At 38.7% G+C, this 21507-nt stretch overlaps 1 long non-coding RNA gene across 2 annotated transcripts in view; it reads left to right on the forward strand.

Annotated features, from left to right (window-relative positions):
- The window catches only part of LOC110345201 (uncharacterized), a 332723-nt gene extending 321998 nt beyond the window's left edge, over positions 1 to 10725 (forward strand). For both annotated transcript variants that reach the window (XR_015449796.1, XR_015449800.1), the window contains one exon: positions 9355 to 10725. This is a non-coding gene — a long non-coding RNA (uncharacterized LOC110345201). The remainder of the gene's footprint in view (positions 1 to 9354) is intronic.
- Positions 10726 to 21507: the final 10782 nt, after the last annotated feature.

The raw sequence follows: 21507 nt of genomic DNA on the forward strand, positions 1-21507 counted from the left end.
TCCAAAAGACAGGAGACTGAGCTTTCATAACAGAGAGTCACGCCAATTCACTGAAAATTCTTGAGTTGCTTGCTTCTTTGTCTATGACTTCTCCATATAGTTGGTTCTACTCCAACTTATTTGAAAGAAACATCTGTTGGATGATTTAATGTGATGTCTATGTTTGCTGAAATTTGGCCCTGACAGGTCAATGTAAAGGAACCTGAGAGGGAGCTCAGTCGTGTGCTCAGTGCCTTTTAAGTACAGGAACAGATTTGAGAGGATTATCCTGGACAATGACTTCAAGATCAAACTAGGCCATGGAGTTAGCCACAGGCACTGAAAATTTTTCATGGCTCAGTCCTCTGGGGTCTCCTGTCACTGTGCTTGCCAATAATGCATTTCACTTCCATGTGGCATCTTTCAGTTCTCCTTGACACTAAAGCCATATGTGTTTCAGCCAAACCAGATGCCATGCAGTTCTTTAACTTGAAGAACAGCCCCATTCAGTCAGGGCAGCTTGCCAGGACATTAAATCTCCCTTTAAACCTACATCACTTGAATAGCAGCCACAGTTCAGGATAGTTGAGTCATGAATATCTCCTAACAAGGAAGAATGGGGGCAATCTGAGGAAATTAGATCCACAGAAGTAATTCTCAGACTTTATTCATATGTGAAATATTTTCTAAATTTGCATGCTTTGACCAGACTGGTAATACATAGCAAAATCAACCGATGAAATTGTCTCCTTGTTTTTCTTCTACCTACCACTTGTCCAATGTGGTGCTAATGGTGGAGATATCACAAAAAATAGAAGAAAAAAGAAAGAAGGAAGGAAGGAAAGAAAGAAAGAAAGAAGGAAGGAAGGAAAGAAAGAAAGAAAGAAAGAAAGAGGAAAGAAAGAAAAATCACAGATCCAAACCCATTTTTTTTCTTTCTTTCCTGGAATCCTATTTCAAAGGTAGGATTACTATTTCTCAGAAAGGTCAGAAAGGTCAGAAAGGTCTGTCAGAAAGTGGGGTTGAGAACTTCAGTGATCCCTTATTATTGGGTAAATATATGAGTAGGTGCTGAATTTGCAAATAGGTGACTATGACCATCTTCTTTAAAATGGCTTCACACTTTTGGCATGATTCTCCATGAATCCCCAGCAGAGCCTGGTTTGAAGCATCTCATAATGTACTTTTATAGTTTTATTCTCTGGTATTATGGAACAATGCAAAAATATCCAGGTCCCTTATGAGGAATACAGGGAGCTAGAAGTGGTGTTTCTTTAGAGAAGGGCTACTGCAGCCCTCCTCATTCCTATGAAGATCCTTAGCAGAACCCTTTCCAGCTATCCAAGTGATATCCTGTGAATGATTAGATTCTGGTATACAGAACACTTTCTATATATGAAAAGATCAATTTTAGAATAAGGACAGCCATCACAAAGATTGCTGCCTGTTAGGCAGCAAGTTTGTTGCCAATATACAGCTTGTCCACAATGCACACATGAAAGCTTTTAAGCTAATTCACAATATACAGATGAGGACAATGAAGTACAGGGAAATTAAATAACTAGTCCAACACAAACCATTATCAAGGAGTGGAACCCGGTGCTGAGGTCAGGTCTGCACATGAGCTTCTTGAAGCTAGAACATTTCCTCTGTTGTGCTCACAGATGTATTCTATGTGCCTAGAAGAAGGCCTCGGAGGTGGTAGATGTTCAGTGGATGTTGTTGAATGATGACCTGAGTGGGAGATCCAGCACATGTACCCTTAACCACTATTCTCTTCTTGGCCTCCTTGGTGTCCTCATTCTTGTCTGTTACTGCCTCTCTGTCCCACCCTCTTTCAAAAGTAGTGAGCCCTGGGGCTCCATCGGGCAGCTGTAGAAAGTTACATCTCAGGGCATTCAACCTATTGAAGGAAGCAGCGGTGATCAGACAGTTGTCTCCTGAGTATGATGACCTCTCTTCCCCTCTTTTCCTTTATTCTTCCATCTCTTTCTGCCTCCCACAAAGATTTTTAAAAAATCTCTGCCATGTGTGCTGAGCACTGGGGAGTTCCTGTGAACAAAGCTGACAGAGTCCCTGTCCTTAACCAAATTATTGATTAAAATGGAGAGATGATGTCTTGACATAGAAGTCCTGGGTGTTACAAGATTATATAACAACAAAAATCAACTTTTTCTGCGAGGTCAGGGAAGGCTTCCTTGCAAATCTGAAGCCAAAGCAAAGAATGAGTTCTCAGCCCAGGGTCCCTTGAAGTCCCTGCTTGAGAAACTTTTAAGAGGTACAGGAATCAAAACTATTTTCACAATAATACTAAGAAGTTGTTTGCTTTTTCTGTCATGATCCCATTAGAAGTGTGCAGTGAGGGGTCACAGAGGGTGCATGACAAGTGATAGTGAGCAACAGAAGCAGACAAGAGAATCTGTCTTCTAGCAAGCCAGACATTGGAAAGATCTGCAAAGTGTGAATCAGTGCCACTTGTCTCGCTAGTGTGGTTTGGGTTTAGGAAAATATGGTTATTTTTCATGAAATAGGCTATTTATGCTAAAGTATAACTAATTTAGTTGTCAATTAATTAAATATTTTAGATTCTAAATTTTAACTTATAAATATAAATAATTGATAGATATACTCCCCGAATTTTTTTTATCAGTGCAAATGGTCTCGAATTCCAAATATTTGAGAATTGCTGAGATAAACAAAGAGGCAGAGGGAGTGTTCTGGACTGAACACACACACACACACACACACACACACACACACACACACATGCACACACACATGCGAGAGAGAGGAGAGAGAAAGAGAGACAATGAAAAGAAGAGATGACTTCTTTCATGACTTTTTAGTCATACTACTTGTTTGTAAATCTACTAGTTTGTAAATTCTACTAGTTCTGGGACTATGGGTAAGTTATTGAAACCTATAAACTAGAATTTTGTCATCGGTAAAAAATTAAAAATAAGAACCACAATCTCATAATGATTGGCAAAATGATTTTTAAAAAGTAAAGGTACCTAATACAGTAACAAGAATATTTAAATTATTTATAAATTTTTATTTCCTTTATGACTTCTTTAAATTCACTTTCTTCCTAACCACTTTTGGACGGAGGGAAGTTGGCAGTGTCTGTCAGAAAACCTGATATTCTTAGATGGGAAAAATGTATTAGTCAGCTTTACATTAGTTTAATGAAATACCGGATGCAATTAACTTATCAGGGGAAAAAAATGTATATTAGCTCGTTGTTCTAAAGATTGCAGGTAGCTCCATGTCATTGGACTTCTAGTAGGGACATGACAGCGATGGCATGGATTATGTGGTGGAGTAAATGGCTTACACGATAAGATATGGAGCAGAAAAAATGTGCAGGTACACGCTCCTATCTTAGTCACTTTCTTGTGGCTGGGACAAAATATCCAACATCTACAACTTAAAAGAGGAGAGGTTTATTTTGGCTCATTGCTTTTAGAGGGTTCAGCTCATAGTCGGCTGGCTCCAAGGGACAAAGGGCATGATGGAAGGGCGTGTTGGAGGAAAGCTGATCACATAATGGTGACCAGGAAGCAGAGGGAGAAAGGACGAACTAGGGAGGGAGACAGACCCTTCCAGCTCATGGCCCCAGTGACCCGCCTCCTCCATCCAGAGTCTACTTCCTAGCAATACATTCAACTCTGAACTCTTAACTGGATTTATTCACTGATAAGTATAGAACCCCCATGATCTAATCACCTTCTAAAAGCCACACCTTTGAACACTAAGGACATTTTAGAGGCCTTTAAAGAACATTCTAAATCTAAATCACATCACCCCAATGACCTAAGGACCAACCAAAGGTTCCATTATCTCCCAATAACATCCTGGGGACCAAGCCTTCAACACGTGGGCCCTTGAGGGGTACCCATATTCAAACCACAGCAGTGGTTCCACACAATTTTTAGAAGCTCCAACTGTGACTCTCACATCCCACCAAGAGACTGGGATGTGCACTTGTCAAATGTGTGCAAGCATTCTCTCTCCCTCTTCCTCCTCCTCTCTCTCTCTCTCCTCTCTCATCTTGAGGGCTGCTGCTCTGTTATTTATTTTCAGTTCTTCTTACTTTATCCTGCTCCCCCTTGAATTTGAAGCTTTGTTCTCTTCCTCTTATTCCACAGTCTGAATCCTGCTACTGTGTCTAGTCACCTTTTGCTGGGCTCCCAAAACTTAGGCTCCTGCATGTATTTCCTACATCTTATTGTGGTCCTTAACTCTGCAGCATGCTCTTCTCCAACAACCACCACTTACTGACAAAATAATGTAAGAAGACTTTAAAATGATTGTGATTAAAATCCTGTAGTCCTTATGGAAAAATCACATGAATGGTGCCTGAGCATTATTTCTAGTGTTTTTTGAGAGGCTACCCACAAATGCCTTAATGTGAGAATTTAAGGTTGTATTCCTCTAGGGGTTGAGAGGAAGAGGCAGTGAAGAACTAAAGGGTCATAGGACCATGAGAATGTATTGCATTGTGTCAGTGGCCCTTAGAACAGAAGAGTGAAGGTCAGGAGTTGAGCAGAGGAGAACATGGGTATGGCAGTCTGCCCTGTGACAATGAGCTTTGTCTGCATGCAGGTTCTCAGTTCACAGGTGGTCTACATTGGAACAGAACCTATTGTTTACCTCTTGAATGGAAAAACAGAGGAAACAGGCAGTGAGTCAGGCACCCACTTGTTTCAAAAGGAATTTTTCTCAGGATTTCAGAGAAATCTAAGCAAAAACAGAAGTTTGGGGGAAGACAGGCAGGAGGACGAAGTAAGTGCCCCTGGATGCTAATAATACACTTGCCTTTGTTGACCGCCTGTCATCTTTGGCTGGTGAGTTTCAACCTTGTACTGTAATCCAATAAGGGAAACTAATTTTGGGAAAAGCTTCCACTCTGGGAAGAGATTCCAAGATGTAATCTGAAATACTTTGGAGTAATTGGTTCTCCTCCTTTCCCCATGTAAAAGATATTTGCAAAAAATGCCTTCTGCATAGAGATTGAGGAACAGAGAGAGGGAATAGTGATCATTTTTGAAGTATAGCAACCGATCAGCAAATGACATAAACAAAATCGTGCATGGGTCCTGCTTTTGTGACTTGGTTTCCCAATCTGCAGTTGCTCTGTCTGACATTCCATTTACCTAGGATGGTACTTGGTGTAGGGTTGGTCTTTCCATCGTGTCATTTTAGTTGCGAAAAATGCATGGCAGTGGTATGAATGCCACTGAAAGGAAGGAAATCATTTGGTGTCCATGGCAAAGACTCAGCTATGTTCTTCTGAAAGATCCAGTTTGCAGTTTAAACTTGATATATTTTCTTTCTGTAAAAAAATTTTCAGTAACTTTTTTTCCAAAGTTGATCAAAAGGAATAAAATTCAGAAAAATCTTAAGGAAGCAAAGAAAAACTACTTGTAATTTGACTCCCAGCAATAACCAACAGCATGCTGCTATATATCTTTTAATATATAAAATATTGAAATACATATAAGTATATAGTAAATGGAATATTTTGTGAATTCTGTTTAATAATTTGACTTCTTTATAATTTGTATGACAGTTTTTGTCACTATAAATTATATTGTTCCTCAACATAATTTTAATATGATTTTAATAATTTTAATATAATTTTAACTAAAATAGTTCATTATTTTTGAACATTATTATTAGTTTCAATTTTTCACCACTAGAATGCTTCTTACTGAAGCTATTCCATTAATCATTATTTTAGTAATACAAATTTATGGATTAGGGTGTGATAATTGGATAGATGTATACAGTGTATAATTAGCAAATCAAGGTAATTAAATTTCCATCACCTTAAATTTTTCAAAATTCGATGAACACATAATAATGAACACATTGATGGGTTATAGTGTGATATTTCATTATGTGTATGCAAAGTGTAATGATCAGATGAGGATAATTAATGCTTCCATCTCCTTAAAATTAGACCTTGTAGGTAGCAAAAAGTTAAAAGCACAAGTAGTCCCTTCTATTAAGGGACTTAATGAAAGTGACTATTTCCTATATTAGTCAAATTTTCTTCACTATAACAAAATACTCGAGAATAACAACTTAGAGGGGAAAGTTTTATTTTGGCTCATGGTTTCAGAGGTTTCGATCCATGTTCAGTTGGCTCCATTACTTTATGCCTGTGAAGAGGGAGAAATATCATGGTAGAAGGGCATGGCTGAGAAAACCTACTCACCTTACAGCAACCAGAAAACAGAGAGAAAGGGACCGTGCCAAACAGGACAGGATCAGGGACAAGATATAGTCCTCAGGGTCAAACCTCCAGAACCCACTTCTTTAACCAGGCCCTGCCTCCTAAATTTCCTTTATCTCTCAATCATGTCATCAGATTAGAATCTTATCACTGATGAACTTAGAGCCCTCGTGATGCAATCACCTTCTGAACACTTGAGATTAAAATGTCAACCAGGACAGTCTTCTAGATGAAAGTAATTGTTTAAGCAGGGCTTATCCTTTTTCTTCTTTGGATTTCACGTCTCTGTATTCTGTGTGAGTCTGGCTCATAAAACCAACTCTTGGGGCTGGTTTGTTTGATCTTTTTTTCCCTACAATGTTATGTAAGAGCCCAATGTAATTATATGGGGTTGATTTGTTAGACCTTTGGTTAACTCATAAGCTAAATATATGTTAGAAAGCATGCAAAATATCGTTGCGCCAGTAATGGTTGCTATATCTTAGTAACAATAAATAGGACCTGAACAGAGAAATAGTTGAAATTTGACTCCTTTATAATCAACAGAGGAGCTTAATTGTATTCAGCTTACAAACTCTGGATTGCAGATTGTGACAGAAATTATGCTTTGGGAGCAGGATGCCTGAGTTTCCAACTTAAATGGTGGTCATAACCTTACTTTATTGGGGCAATGAAATATTTTAATGGAATCACTGGCATCTCATTCTGCCTCTGAAGTCAGGGTCACTTCTATTATTACTCACACAAGAGGGATGAATGGTTTACTCATTTGGTTAGCACACACTTCCAAAGTCAAGACCACAGGAGTGATTCCATTTGAATCCATTATTCTCTAACTGCTTCGGGGCCACTGATTTCATTTCTCAATTGCAAACATCCCTTGCAGAAAATCCTACCCTTCTTATAGTAAAAACGATGAAGGAATGCAGATATATATGGTTAAAAGTATTACAGTCACGGCTGTGGTGGGTGGAATTTCAAGATCGTTCTCAATCCCTGCCCCCTGCTGCCTCCCCCATGATTATGTTACATGATGAAAGAAAGACTGTTCAGGTGGGCCAAACTAATCATATGAGTCCTTTAAAAGCAGAGAAGTTTCTCTGGGAGCAGAAGAGAAAGTCAAATGGATTTGAAGCAGAAGAAGGACTCAAGCCACCATTACTGGCTTGAAGACAGGGATAGGGGTAAAAGAAAGAGCTAAGAAGGAAATGAATTCTGCCAACATCCAGTGAGCTTGGAAGACACATCAACCAAGGGCATGACATTTTAAAAATATTTAAATGAGATAAGAATAAGTTCTATGAAAATTTCAACCAAACTCCCAAATAATAGAAGAACATAGTATCATCAAAGTGTTGAAGCCCACTATGGCATATACATATTGTCTTGATATTAATGGAAATCTCATGATTTATGAGAGTAGGTCACAAATGAAAAATGACGTAAAGATCACAATAGGTCAACAAATGATGTAGAAATATTTTCAGACTGTTGTAGAAGAGGATCACTTAACCTTAGTAGAGCAGGATAGGGTAAACTGATGTTTACAGATCAAGGGGAAATAAATGTTTCTGCTGCTGTGCATGAACAAAATTGGGGAGATATAAGACTGTTATGATGTCTAAGATGAGGGATTAGGAGATGGAGGAGGCAGTTTGGGATTTCAGTTCCTCTTCCACTCCAAGTCTTAGACTGTTGGTCTCAGAGAGGAGTGTTCTTGTTGAGACTGTCTCTCAAAACCTCACACTGGTAATACAAGGAGCTTCAACTGCAGGAGCTAAAGGTGGCTTTTTATTACTCATCTAAAGTCTGAAAGTGAGTTAAGGTTAACAGAAAGTCTGCCCTAATGGGGTATCTAAATCACAGCCTCTGAGATAACCTTGGGGGGGGGGCGGGGGGCTGAAAGCAAAGAATTATAATGCTCAGAACTCACAACCTAGAAAGGAATTCTCAGTTTGCCATGCCAGTAAAATTTCTGCTATTTCTTGAATTCCTCATCTACAAAATTAGAGCAATAGCCATTCCTGTCCATTTTATTAATTTAATATGACAAATGAAAAGTTCTTCACAATCAATGTCTAATTGAAACTGAGCACTAAGGACTTTATATATAATGCCACCTGACCTTTGTCTCTCTTCCCTGGCAGTTACCCCCTTTAATCTGTTCATTGTGGAATAGATCAGAAACTGAATACAGGCAAAATAATCAGTAAACAAAAACAATCACTGTTTTCCTGGAGGTTTGTAGGACTGAAAATCATCTTGCGATGAGATGATTAAAATCACAAGGGCGTCATCTGTCCACAAACCTGGAACCTTCAACCAGCCGTAAGAAGGCGCCCCCAGTCTGTGAACACCCCTCATCTGCTAACTGCTCCAGTCCTCCATCTTCTTGTGTAGCCAACTTTTCAAATCAAGTCACCTTCCTCACATCAATCTTTTGTGTCTTGACTCAAGTGTCTGTTGAATAGACAACAGTTGGACTTGGGTCTGGAAATATTATTTTATCATCATTATCTCATTTCTTGGAACTGTGTTTACTGCATTTATTCTAATTTGATGTCTCAAATCAGTTGAAAATGAATCTAAACTTTGTATTTTCTTTGACGAGTCATATAATAGTGCTTTCTTACTTCAAGAAGACTAATCAGTGCTTCAGCAGACAACTGGCTCACTTCATTGGCTTGAATGGTAGAGAAAACATAGTGCTTCAGAATACTGATACTTTGTTAACATGACCATTAAAAATGGACTGCTGGACTTTAACAATTTCCTTAGAGACTAGGCAGAGCCTGTTGCCTTGCTAGGAGAAGAGGTCAAAATGAAGGTCAGAGATATTTCTTCCCCGCACTCCTTTTGTACTTTTAGAAAGAAAGGGGTTCAATAATTTCCTTAGATCCTTTTGTAGGAGGAACATCAAATGAAAATAATGAAAGGGAGTCATTTCCTGTTAAAGAGTTTGTGTGCCCCCGGGAAAGGATGGGAGGCCACAGGGTTCTGTGCATCCTTAGGAGTCTTCTATTTTTGCAGTGAGTACACCTGTTGGAACATGTGAGGTCAAAGGAGACTGTGTAGAAAGCCACAGTGCATTTGGAGGATACCACCTCAACTCTCTTGTGATTGATTCCTAGGACTTGTAGGTGAGACAGAAGATCTGGACCAATGCCAAGCAAAGGACCAGTAGATTCACGTGGGCATAAAGGGAAACAAAGTGAAAAAAGAGCTACATGTCACTCCCTTTCATAATGCTATCATTCACAAAAGATTATGAACGTAAGTCTTCCAACTTCTAACAACACTATCTATAAGGAATCATGTGGTTGTGCAATCCCAAATGTTTGCCTTTGTCTTATGTCATCATTGACTCTTTTGCAGAAATCAGGATGTTCTCCTTGACACTGAGTTGTCCGGCTGAGCAAGTTTCAGTGTGAGCAGGAAATACCATTGTCCTCACTCCCGCTGTTCAGCTGCCCTGGCAGCTCTCCTGGTTTCTCCTGCATGAGGTCATATATTTAGTAGCATGATGTCTTACCTAAGAGTTCTGAGACAAAGAGAGACATTTCTACATTTATCATTCATAAAAGCTACCAGAAAGGGTTTTAGGGTCTTATACAATAAGCAATGGATTTAGAGGATGGTGTACAACCTCTTGGCTCGTCTGCACTGAAAGAAAATAAATTGTCTAGGGCCAAGTGTTAAATATGTAATATAGTCAATGTATATAAGTAGCAAAGGTTTCTTTATTTTTTAGCTCGGTGGTTCTGCCGCCTGCCTCGCAAGCACAAGGATCCAAGATCAATCCCCGGTACCAAAAAAAACCACGAAACATTTTTTATCATAACATTAAGAAATGAGGATAATCAAGAGAGAGATCTGGATCAAGTTACTTTATCCTTCTGAATGATCATCTTCTGTGATTTTTATCACCAAATTGCTACGAAGATTGCTTGGCATAATGTATGACAGTGTCAGTTGCTTTCCATTTCCTTCTTGACCATTTAGTTTCTGGGAAATTTACCAGTGTGTTGTAAAAGCTCAAAAGAAGGACAAATGCCTGTGCCCTGTGGAGCAGGAACTTTGCAGAGGTGTTTTACTTTTAGATCACAGTCCCCTTTTCCTGCCCTAACCTTCAGGGCTAGCAGTCACTGGAATGCCAGCTAACAAGCTGGCCTGATGAACAGCCTGAGAAATGTGTCAGAATGGAAGCTTCAATTTACTCATCTTGGGAGTCTGCATACTGTCTGAAACCAAGTGACTATTTAAATCATTTCTGGAAATTTTCACTTGAAAAAATTTATATAAACATTTAAGAGGCTCTGTGGTGAGCCAAGGTGACAGGTCAACACATCCTCTCTGATCTGTCCACAAAATGGCATGCAGGTAGTATATACTTGGAAAACTTCACTTTCAAATATTATTCTATTTGTTATGAAATTGTTTGTGTTCTCTCCAAATCACATGTTGAGATACTATGCCCCCCCCCCCGCCCATTGTATAAGAGATAGGAGCTTTGAGAAGTGATTTAGTTCATGAAGACAGATAAGTTCATGATTGGGATTAGTGTCATTTTAAGAGACCCCAGAAAGCTATTTCACCTTTCCATCACACAAAGAACCAGCGAGAAGACTGCTGTCTATGAAGCAGAAAGTAAGCTCTCACCAAACACTGAGTCTACACCTTGATCTTGTACTTCTAGCTTTCTAAGTTGTGGAGTTTTATGAGGAAGGAGCCAGAAAGTTTCTTCTTTGGTTTCCTGAAACAATGTGAACACCTATCCACTTGATCCTTCTTGTCTGGAAGATTCTATAGGAGACCAGACAATGTGCTGGTGTTCTTATTAGCCTCATCTGGCCAGCACAGCAAACATTTTTCATAAGGAGCGAGGTCCTTTGCCAAGTGTGATCTCAGACCTGGCTGCGTCCAGATTGGGTCACAGGCTTTGTCCAGATTGTGGTTTGGGGTGCTTGGAATAACCCTCTTGGTTTTGGCTGGAGAAAGAAGTTCCTATCATAAATACCTTCAGTTGCCTCATGATTTAAAGATGGAGACAGCATTGCACAATTTTTTTACTTGGCTCTTATTTCTGTATACCTGGCTATACTCCGGCTGTGCTTTCGGGCAGTTTATTTACTTACAGGTTTTCAATGGAACTTTTATGAGGCTATTTAACTTTGATATCATGGTCATTGAATACTCTTCATCATGGAAATATCTAGGTTCAAAAGTCTTTTAATTTGTGTGATAGTCAACATGCACAGTTATATTTTAGTATTTAGGAAGTCTATTGTTTTCTAAAAAAGAGTTTGTACAATAATAAATTTCTATATATATAGTTTTGTACATAATTTAAAAATAATATATATTAAAATGGTGTTAGCTTCTGAGCTAATAACAATAATTGTAACAACAGCAAAGTTAATGATAAATGCTACCTCTTGATGGGACTTTCTGTGTTTCAAGTAGTGTGCTATTTGTTTACCTGAATTACTTATTCTTTGCAAAGAATAATTTGATTTTCTTTATTTTTTGATGAGGAAATCAAGGCCTAGTGACATTTAATGATCTCTTCAAGATCATGGAACAAATATGTGGTAGAGCTAGACTCGTATAGGTATAGTATATTCCTATTATGCAGTTTTACAAAAGAATGAAATTCTGACACATGCTTTCACATGGATGAACTTGAAGATATCATGGAGGGGGTTAAAATAGGCCAGACACAACAGGAAAATGTTGTATGATGCCATTTACATGAGGTGCCTAAAGTAATCAAATTCACAGAGACAAAAAGTAGAGCCAGGGACTGGCTGTGGCGGAGGAAAATGGGAATATGAAAAGTTCTGGAGATGGATGGTGCAGCTAGTTGCTCAATAACGCGAATGTAAGAAATGATTCAAATGTAATTTTCCTGTAAGTCTATTTTGCCACAATTACTTAATAGAAAAATGAGAGAAAAAAAGCATTAAAGAACAAATGCTAACGAAACAGTGCGCCTTCAAATAGGGTATTAGTCATATGTTTTCATTTTAATCAGTGAATTCTAGGTTTGTAAGTAAGCGATGAGTAACACTATCTTCTGGGAGAAGAGTCCTTTTCTCTCTTCAATAGAAGCATCCTTTGACCTGTTAAGGGTTCATTCATGTTCTCCTTTGGTCTTGTAGAAGAAGGAAAAGGTAAAGCACCAACTCTCATGTCTTTACTATTAGTTTTGTTTTCTGTTTGTCTCCTTTCAGGTAAACCATCTACTTTCCACAGACCTCTGTGAAATTGCTGCATTAGAAGCTTTTCATGTTCGCTCCTGAAGATTAAACTTTATTTTTACTCTTGTTCCGGTGCCAACCCTCTCCCATGAGTTGGCAGCAGCCCTTGTGCCAGAGGTGGCCTTTGGGTTTTCATGGGCCCACTGTTCACTCCCTGCCATCTTATTGCTTCCCACCTTCTTGGGGAAAGTCGCCCAGACTTAGGGTCTGACAGTTGGCATGTGGTTAAGGACAACAAAATGACCTGAATCCTATCCCTACTGGCCCACACAACACCGATTGCAGTCTTAGAATGGTCAACATTTGCCCACAAAAGACCTAATTAAAATAAAGCTTGAAGAGGCAAAAAGTGAAATGTGAAACTGAGAGGTTTGGAGTTTGCCAATAGCCAGACGAAGCTTCCACCAAATCCCCCCAAAAAGGCCATGGCTCTGTTGTGTTCCAAGTCTCCCACTGGTCACTGCACACACTCTCTTAAACTAACAAGGAGATCTGGAGATCTGGAGCTCTAGACCAACGAATGTCTTCCTTTTGCTTGTTGCAGTTAAAAAAAAATTATAATAAATATTCTCTATTTATTTTAATACATATTTATCCATTTTGAGATAAAGAGATTGAACTTGGAAAATTTTAATCACCAGCACTATATACTTAGTAAAATAATTACTCAGATCTTTAGAAAAACATAAAACAGTTGCAATTTGAGTTTGTTTTGTGTCTGTTACCCCAGTCTACATTGGAGTGAATGTATTTTACCGTGAGACATTTGAGGAGCTCCACCAAAACTCCTCATTATTATTGGCTTTATCAACTGTGAAAAACTGATGACTAATGTAACAATAGTACATGTGGCTTTGTAAGGAATGTACAAAAATGAAGGAAGTGAATTATCTATGTGTATATTACAAATAAGCAGACAGCCACATAGAACCTGTTACAAAAATGTCAATAAGGGTAAGTCCCTAGGATAAATAAATTAGGTTATATTTTTTAAAAATTAAAGGCTAAACATAGTCAACTGTAGAAGATCGTCACTTACAAAGAATGTTATCACACATTCTTTGGCCTGGGAATGGGCATGTTAGGCTTTCAGTTCTGTGCTGAGAAATCTTTGACAACTTCAATAATGTCTGTGGTAAGGTTCTTCCCCTCACAAATCCACAGAAAAATACCTGTCTACTAGCTGCACTTGCTAGAATTGAGTTGTTTCTATAACCTTTTCTTCAATGGAATTAACTTAGGGATAAACTGCCTATATCATTTTTGTTTTTGTTATTTTCCATGTCTAGCATTTCTACCCATTTCTACTTTCTCGTCTTTTGCCTCTTTCTACATTTTTCAAGTTCACTGGTAGAAGAATAATGGAAGAAAGCAGTTAACTCCACCTCCAAGACACCTACTGAGAGATCTGGAAAATGGAAAGCTTAGGTCTGTGTAGGACTTAAGTCTGTGAGGTACAGTGAAAAGCAACAACAACAGCCACAACAAAAACTACAGATTTCTTACAGCTCTGTCACCTGGTAAGCAGCTCACTCTCTGTAGTACTTCTTTCTGATTTTAGACTACACAATGGCAGCAGTGTGGGGTGGAGTGGGGATCCCATCTCCTTGGGTAGTGTTACTGTTGATTAAATGAGATTGAGTATTTAAAATGAATTTGTATAGTATGCATATATACTAAATATACTAAATATAAATATGCTAAATACTTAACAGTTTGTTTCCCTGTGGCAAGATCTTTTCCTGGGAAAAGGAGCTCTATATTGCTGTACAATGCTCTACAGCAGGGGTCTGTGATCCCCTGGCCATAGAGGAATACTGACTGGTCCATAACTTGTTAGGAACCAGGTGGCACAGTATGAGGTGAGCAGGGGCAGGCAAGGGAAGTATCATCTGTATTTATAGCTGTGCCTGACTGGTTGCATTATTGCCTGAGCTCTACCTCCTATAAGGTCAGCTGAGGCATTAGATTCTCATAGGAGTTGGCACCCTCTTGCTAACTGTGGATAGGAGGGCTCTAGGGTACATGCTCCTTTTTTTAAAATTAATTTTATTGGTACATTTTAGGAATACAATATGATGACTTCATCATTGGGAATTTGTACCTTTACATGATATATCTTGGTTCCTATTTTTCCCCCATTCCCCTGCCCTTGCTTCAACCCCTCCACCCCTCTCTATTTACAAGGATTTTGTTTCTGTTTTTTCATTTTCTTATATTTTTTCCTTTCCCTTCTTTCTTTTCCACTCCCCCTCCCCCTTCCCCTTCCCCTTTGGACCTTTTCTTCCTATTTCAAATTATCTATTATACATTTTGATCCTTATTTACACTTTCAGTTTCTCACACTAGAGAAACTATTGGGTATTTACACACATGTGTCCTATTTATTTCACTTAAGAGGATGGCCTCAATGTGCATCCATGCTCCTTTGAATTATACAAATCCTCCCTCATTTCCCAGTCTGTGGAAAAAATGTCTTCCAGAAACCAGTCCCTGGTACCTAAAAGACTGCTGTATCTAGTGCTCTATAGCACTGTGAACTGGTCTTAGAATATACTAAAACCCAGGATATGACCAGAATGTTGTTTCTCTTCAGGAATGGAAAGTATGTGTCAAGGGTAGAGAACGGAGATTACACAGAAGGTAGAGGGAAATGACTCTCAGGCACTGGCATCAGCACCAGAGCCTGCCTTCTTCAGTCCCAGGAGGAGACTCCTTTAGCTTCAGTCCCAGGAGGAAGAACTGCTGTGAGAGGGAAACTACAGCATGATTTGATCTTTTCTCCTTGAGGGAATTTCTCCTCTTGCAAAGGTTTCATTTATCAGTCCTTATTTCAAAGAGCCTGTGTCTCTGTAGATACCAGCTGGTGTCCTAAAGATTGCAATCTTTAGCCCTAACTTCGGAGAACTTTCTTCTCCTCCAGTCAAGAAAAAATGGAAAGAAGAATTAGAATGGGCCTCTCAGTTACAAGTTTGCTGATGTCTGATGAAGGACTTGGATCTAATGAGCCTGAGTGAATGTTGCTTCTGGTGGGTCTAGGGTGTAAGGAGTCCCCAGACTCACCTGCACTGGGCTTGTCTCTCTCTCCAATGTAGATAGAGAAAAGACAGTCAGAGAAGTAATTTTATTGTAGATATTGCAAGACATGGTAAAAGCCATTCCAGGGGAGGAGTGGGAACACTTAGACCTGAGACATCACCTAGTCTGGAGCTGCATCCTATTTGATGGGGTAGGGGTCCAGTCTCCATCTCTCTGAGAGTTGACACTTTGTTGGTTGGATATTGGGCTTGTTGCTAGGGGTTTGGTCTTGTGGACTAATAGGGGAATTTGGGTAGGCAAGGTGACTTGCAAGAGGAGGGTCAGTGCAGCCTGCACAGAGACTGGGGTCAACACCACAACCTGTTAGCTTCAAACAACAAAGCTGCTTAAAAACTGCTGGGTGCTCATCACCACATAGAAGCTGCTTTTTCTACCCTCTAAAGAAGGCTTGGCTTTTAACTCTCCCCAGGGTTTGCTTCTGACCCTACAGTGGGCCTCCTTTCCTGGGCTCAGGTGTGGTGGGGAGGAGAGCTGGGTGAGGCCCAGCTGTGGGTCTCAGGACTAGGAACCGTCAGTAAGAAAGAGACCAGGCCAGGGAACTGTGGCTGCTGCTCTTCTAGGCCTTCTCAGTTCGTTGTTTGCCATAATGTCTCTTGGAAAGTGATACCATTTTTTTTAAAGTAAAATGACTTTTTATTTCAAAACTTACAGAGCAATAACAAGATAAAATTCATATTTTAACTTGATTGTTTCAGACAAAGACACATTCAGCACAATAATTTCTAATCAGACTATTATGTGGAACAAATTGGAATGATACGCCACATAACCAAATGTTCTGCTTTGCCTGTGTCTATGAGTGAGAAGGGTGGACAGATAGCATCTTTTAAGCCATTCTGATTTGTTGTTTACACGCACTATATTGACATGTTTTCCAATGCTTTGCTTTTTTTTTTTTTAACTACCATAACCTTACTTTCAAGGACATTTTGGGAGCAAAATGACCATGAGCCTACAAAAGTTGAAAAATTGGAAATGAATCTGATACCGAAGAAAAAACGCACCTTCTACAGAAAGCACTTCCTCCACAATCTTGTCTCACTCTCCTTTGCTCTATGTGTAAGAATAACAAACCTTCAGGCATTACATTTTATTTAGCATAAGTTTTATGTACTTCTCAAGGGAATAGTTGTTTATTAGCTATATAAATCTTCATGAACTTTTAAACAGCTTCATTTTTCTACCTGTGATGATTATTTCAAAATGCTATGTTGGGATAGATCATATTATTTTTCCCATTAAATTTGCTACAACATTATTTTTAGTAGATTTGTATTTATTAACCCAGTTTTCAAGAATGAATTCTAAAATTTAAGTGAGGAATAGGTACCTTTATTTTAGATCATTTTCTTTTCTGTGCTCAATGTAATATTCTTGATTATGCTTTTGGTATAGTGAGTATTATAAATTCACCTGTTCAAGGAATGATATTCAATTTACATATAAGGAAAGTGGTGAAAGATCAGATTTCTTCTGATACATAATGCTAATAAGCCAAGACCGTGGTTTAAACCTCAAGAAGCTATGAGATTCATCTTTTGATCATCATTCATAAATTAGAGCAGATAACATAAATAAAAGCTATAGTTTATTATATGGAATCAGAAAAGAGCCAAAATAGTAAAAGCAACAAAAGTAAAGCAGGATGCATCATGATCCTGGATTCCCAAATCATTCTACAAAGTGACAGTGATTAAAAACAGCATGGTACTGGCACACAAACAGACATGCTGATCCCTGGAACAAAACTGAGGATGCAGTAACAACCCCAGGCACCTTTAGCTATCTTATGTTCAATAAGAGGGGTAAAAACATATGCTGGAGAAAAGATAGCCTTGTTAACAAACTGCTGGAAAAATTGGTTATCCCTGTGCAGAAGAATGAATTTAGATCCATTTCTCTTGCCCTGTACTAAAAATCAAATCAAAATAGGTCAAAAGCTTATATATAAAACAGAAACACTGAATCTGCTGGAAGAAAAAAATGGTAAAAATCTTGAAGGCATAAGCATAGGAAAGGACTTTCTGAAAATAACCCCTGTTGAGGAAGAAATAACACCCAACAATCAACAAATGGTCTATACCAAATTTAAAAGCTTCTTCACAACAAAAAAAACAAACAACACAGTAAAGAGACAACCTAATTAATGGAGAAAAATTTGCCAGCTACTCCTCAGACAGAGGACTAATATCTAGAATACATAAAGAACACAAAATAATTAAGAATTCCAAAAATAAAAGACCCAATCAGAAAATGGGCTAGTGAAATGAATAGACACTTCTTAAAAGAAGAAGTACAAATGGCCAATAAATACAAGAAAAAAATGTTCAATATTGCTGACCATTAGAGAAATGCAAATTAGAACAATGCTGAGTGTGTAAATACTGAATTGTTTCTCTAGTGTGAGAAACTGAAAGTGTAAATAAGGACTAAAAGGTATAATAGATAATGTGAAATAGGAAGAAAAGGGGCAAAGGGGAAGGGGAAGTGGGAGGGGTAGGGGAAAGGAAGGAAGGGAATGGAATTAATATGAGAAAATGAAAAACTGGAAACATAGTCTTTGTAAATAGGGAGGGGTTGAAGGGAGGGCAGGGGAATGGGGAAAAAATAAGAACCAATGGAAATTATGTGAAGGTGCAAATTTCCAATGATGAATGTCATTATATTGTATATCTAAAATGTACCAATAAAATTAATTTTAAAAAATCAAATGATAGGGACCACCCACTTTTCAGTCCCCCTTCCGTCTCTCTTAGACAGAAGCGTTCTTTCTCTCAATAAATTTTTCCTACTCTTAACCACCATTGTTCCTAGAATTAATTCTTTGATTTTAGAGAACATTAACTCGTGTTTGAGATATCTAGTAAGTTTGGGAGTTACATCTCTTCCCCCTATATCACTTTAGAGCTCTTCCAGCAAGATTACTGGTTGGAGGTAAGAGTTTTCATTCATAGGTTCTAACTTTGGTCTTTTTGCCTCATAGATTGTTACTTTTCATTTCATAGGCTTTGGCTGTTTGTTTCATAGATTCTGGTTTTTGTTTCATAAATTCTGGCCTTTGTTTCAGCTTTTGTTTCAAAAGTGTCTTAATTTTAAGCTGTGTGTTTTAAATGTTTGCAAATTTCTTGTTTTTCTTATCCATTGTCTTTTGTTAAAATTATATTTTATTCTTGTTTTGTATGTGTTGCATTTGGACTTAGTTGCTTAAAAATGTTGTAAAATGGGCCTCTTATAAAATTGTCTCAGATAAAGACAGCTCAGGCTTTTATCTGTCCCTTATAGAATGCCAAACAGTGGTCACTCTGCCAGCTAGTAATTGCCTTTAGGGCAGCTGCCACTCTCAAAGCAGAGGACAGGTTTCTCCAGTTGTCCTCTGGTAAATCCCCACTCCCACTGACACCGATGTCAGGTGAAACACTGACCAGATAGGCAATTTGGTTCCTTTCAGAAACAGATCTCTGATTGCATGGAACTAGTAGAAACTGAGGTGACAACTGAGGGGTCATGGCCAGGGCTACTCTCCGGTGGATACCCGAAGGTCCCTCAGAAGTAACTAGCTCCCGACAGCCCGTCCGGGTAATCAGCAGAAAATCTCTACATCTTGTCCCTATCTGGACTCCTCAGGGAGGTGAAAGGGGAACTCTGTCAGTGATCATCAGATATCCTCTGTCTCAGAGTGATCTGAAACCAAGCCATCAGAGCCCTTTCTTAGGCCTCCATTAAGAGTTGAGCTACAGATTTGGACTGCTTTCTCTACTACTAGTAAGACCTCTAGACAAATGTAGAAAATGAATCTGATAGATTAAAAACTACTTGAACCTTCTCTCCCCCTCCTAGGAATAGTCTTCATCATCTATGTGTGTAGGGGAGAAAAATGCCTTTTCCAATAGGTTATGGAGTTTGGAACATTGACTGTGAACTGACAAAATGCTATATGGTGATTTTTTGGAATGTTTAACCAGCTTGAGCTTTATTTGGGCTTTTTCTCTCTGCTAGTGAGTTAAAAATTCCCTTAAACTTTTTTCCAACTTGTTGGGAGTTTATTTGAGAATCCCTTGTAGTTAGACCACTCCTCTTTCCAGAAAGTCAGACTAAGGCTACTCACAACAACTGTTTTGTCTTACACTAGGGAAAATAGCAATCAGTAACTTGCATTTGTGTTTTTACATGCTAGCTAGAATATGGGACTATTTTAGTCAGCCTTTTCTCTTCATTCATGCATGTGCAGGAAGTCAATAAGAGTGCCTTGGCTTTGTAGATTGTGGCTGCTAGGAGGACCTATGAGTTTTAAATACTTAGTGAATTTATAATGGACCTTAAAGGAGTAGCCTTTTCTTGCTAATAAAAGTTGCCTAAATGACTGGATAGACAACAGAAATTTCTCAGAGGTTTTTCCGTCCTAGGGCCCAGGCCAGAATCTCTGACTTGTCATCTCTGGAGGTGATCAGTTTTACAGAAAAAGTGTCCTAATTTGACTGTTGACATAGTTCCCTCTCTCTCTTTCAAGGAACTAAGAAAGCAGTGGTTTAAATCTCTTGGTTTGCTAGCAATACTTCCTTCTCTAAACATGATTATTATGGCTGAAGTCAACTGTAACTTGTACTTTGAGAGTACCTACTGGAGTAAGGATATGAGTTAACTGAGGAAGGTAAGATCAAGCACTGGTAAAGGGTAGATTGTCCAGTCCGGTTTTATTTTCTGGGTCTCTCTTCAGATGGTAGCTACCTATGCTGGAGTGGAATAAACCTTGGGGGACCCCCTGGGGATGCCTTAGGGGGCACAGGAATCAAGCAGAGACTTATGAGGGGATGCCACATTTTTTTCTCTTGTTTCAGATTAGGAGCTCCATATCTGAACCTCTTACTCCTTTGGAACATATTAAGGAGCAATTTAGTATTTCTCTACACCCACTCATGGTGTGCCTACCTCCTAAAGCCAAGTACACAGAGGAAAGTACTATGATGCTATCTCACAATTAGAATTATACTATAAGGGAAAATAAAATTGTCAAATCCTCTTATGTTGAAATTTTCTTTATGTTGAGCAGTAATTCTTGCTTGTGTTGTAATGTAAATGTGGGCCATAGAAAAATGAGAGACACCTCATCTGTAAGACATTCAGTACCTCTAACCCTGAGGCTTCTCCTTGGCCTTTAGAACTGAGAACAAAGTTTCCAAGACAACTTTAAGCCTTGACTACCAGGTACTGAGGGTGGAGTTTCTAGTCCAGCCATAATTAAAACCTCCATGAGGCTATATCCATCTTTAGCTAAGTTGTTCCGGTCCCTCAAAGACAATATCCCTTCCAGGAAGTAAATGGCAAGTATGGGACTGTGTTCATGTGTCTTTTTCTCTCAGTAATCTAAGACAGATCAAATGAGACATAAAAAATTTTCAGATGATCTTGATGTCTACATTGAGGTCTTTGGAGAACTTACTCAGAACTATGGACTAGATTAGAAAGATGTAATGTTGCTCTTAAATCAAACATTGATTTCTAATGAGAGACAAGTAGTATTATGAGACAAATATTACCTTAATTTTGAGACCTCAAAAGACAGGCAGCCAGGGGAACAAGAGATTCCTACTGGAACACAAGCAGTTCCTATACAAGACCCCCACTGGCCTGCCAATCAGATAGGAGGTTAAATAGAAGACATTTTTCAGGCATGTATTCTTGAAGGTTGAAGAAAGATGAGAACTAAGCCCTTCAATTATTTTAAATAGTCAAATATTTATCAGGAAAAATATGAGGACATCCCTAGATCCTGATTTGATAAAAGGAAATACTATAGTTTTCCCCAAGTCACAGTCTTACAATATGTAGATAGTATAGTGTTATGTGCCCCTCAGAAGAGCTTTGCAGCCAAGACACCTGTGCTCTGCTGAATTTTCTAACAGACAGGGATAATAATGTTTCTAGATC

This window comes from Heterocephalus glaber, unplaced genomic scaffold (assembly GCF_053883595.1).
Source record: "Heterocephalus glaber isolate CG9 unplaced genomic scaffold, H.glaber_assembly_v1.0 deba00000809, whole genome shotgun sequence".
NCBI classification, from domain to species: Eukaryota; Metazoa; Chordata; class Mammalia; order Rodentia; family Bathyergidae; genus Heterocephalus; species Heterocephalus glaber.